The following is a 2,294-nucleotide window of genomic DNA, read 5'->3' as shown; positions in this document are numbered from 1 at the left end:
AAGTATTATTCCCATGAAATCCTTGTGTATATTAATTTATGTGTACACTGGAGCATTCTGAGAGTATCCAACCATAGATGTTGCTGCATAATAGAAGAATATGCAAATAGAGCCTCTCCTTCTGCTGATAAAAATCACCCCAGTCCCAACTCTACAGCTCTGGAAGAAGATCCTCAGGCCTATGGTCTCCAGGTGTCCCCATTCAGCAATCTGTATGAACACAGAGTCATCATGGAGTTGGTGGTGAACTGGGCTTTGCAGGCAGCTATTTTAACGAGTAATTTTATGGAGAGCAAGTGTGTGTGAGCGAGTAAGAGTGGGAGACAGTGGATATGTGTGATAGTTTTCAAGACCAGGATATACTGTGTTTGTGAGTGCCAACTCTGATGTGCAACTGATTGAGTCTGGAGGAGATGTGAGGGCACATAAGACGTCTTTGGCATTCTATTGTGCTATCTCTGGATTCATTTTTACTAGCTCTCCCATGACCTGTATCATCCATGCTTCAGGTCTACAGTGGGTCATATATATTAGTACTGTTGCTATCATATATTTTGCAGACTCTGTGAAAGGACATTGCCAAGAACACACCATATCAGCAAATGGACAATCTAAAGGTCAAGGACATAACCACGTATTCCTGTGGGTGAGACACACTGGGGGAAGTACGTATGAGTACAGATACAAATTCTGCATGCAGTGAGGGAGCTGGGTTGCAGGGAGCTCTAAGGGCCTGCAGAACCTAAAGAGCAAAGGATTCTGACTCAGGAGCACTTTTTACAGGGAGTTTCAAGTCTGATTTCCTATTGTGATCTAGGGATTCTTCATCTCACAGTTTCCCACTTGGAATCTTTATACTTTTTTATGATTTAGTACCTACCTTTAGTACTGGGAATGTTGTACATGAGAAAAAGAGATATTCAAGAGACATATATAAAGCAGAAATACTGACAATAACAATCCTAACTTTTGCAATTGATCATGTGGCCATAACTGATAGTTAAAACTACCTTCTTCCACTACCCATTCTGTATTTCCTTTGCCCTTGGACAGCACTTCAGCTGGTCGTGGTTCTTTGCCTGCTTAGGTGACCCAGACCTTCATTCCTGAGGAATCTGGGTTCTTAGCAGTCCTGTCAAGATTGGGTTGCTGTAGTTTACTATTTACTTTAATCACAGGACATGGTAATACTAAGAGATGGCCTAGGGAATCTCCTGGATTCCAGACATATTCTTCTTTGCCTCCACTGTGTAGCACAAGTCCAATTTCCTCTTGATAATCTGGATCAATCACACCACTCAGTACAGTGACACCCTTCCTGACCTGTTTATTCAAAGGTATGAGGAGCCCAAAGGTACCAGGGGTCATTCTTAGCTGCCAGTTCTGTGGAATCTGTGCTGTGTTCCTAGGTGGGAGACGTCCTTCCTTCAGAACTAGGACCTCCAGGCCTCCAGAGCCTGAAGAGCATAGAGTTATTGGGACAGGAAGCAAAATTTCTGCAAGTGGATCACTAGGAATAACAGTGAGTGGTGCCTCTCCAGCTTCCACCCCTATCTATTGTAGACACAGCACCAGGCATTGGCTGATGGTTTAGAGCATGTACAGATGCTTGGAGAACATTGCCCCAGCTCTGCAAAGTGTTGCCACCTAGCTGGCACCATAATTGTGTCTTTGGGAGGCTATTCTATTGCTCTGCAAGCCAGCTGCTTCAGGATGATCAGGAACATGATACGACCAGTGGAGTCCACGGGCATGGGCCCATTCCCAAACTTCATTTGCTGTGAAGTGAGTTCCTTGATCTGAAGCAATTCTATGTGGTTTGCCATGCCAGTGGATAAGACATTCTGTAAGTCCACGAATGGTAGTTTTGGCAGAAGCTTTGCATGCAGGAAAACCAAATTCATATCCAGAATAGGTGTCTATTTCAGTAAGAAGAAAATGTGCCGTCCCCCCCACCCCCCGCATGACAGAAGTGGTCCTATGTAATCAACCTACCACCAGGTTGCTGGTTGATCTCCTGAGGAATGGTCTCATATCTTGGACTCAATGTTGGCTTCTGCTGCTGGCAGATGGGTCACTCAGCAGTGGCAGTAGCCTTGGTGAGTGGAAGTTCATGTTGCTGCATCCATGCATAACCTCCATCCTGCCACTATGTGCACTCTGTTCATGTGCCCATTGGGCAATGATGAGAGTGGTGGAGGAAAGAGGAAGCCTAGTCTCAACAGTGTGTGTCATCTTATCCTCTTGATTGTTAAAATCCTCCTCTTCAGAGATAAACCTTAGGTAAGCATTCA

Source organism: Tenrec ecaudatus, chromosome 8, assembly GCF_050624435.1.
Source record: "Tenrec ecaudatus isolate mTenEca1 chromosome 8, mTenEca1.hap1, whole genome shotgun sequence".
Classification (NCBI taxonomy): Eukaryota; Metazoa; Chordata; class Mammalia; order Afrosoricida; family Tenrecidae; genus Tenrec; species Tenrec ecaudatus.
Note: the sequence above shows the minus strand (reverse complement) of the source record.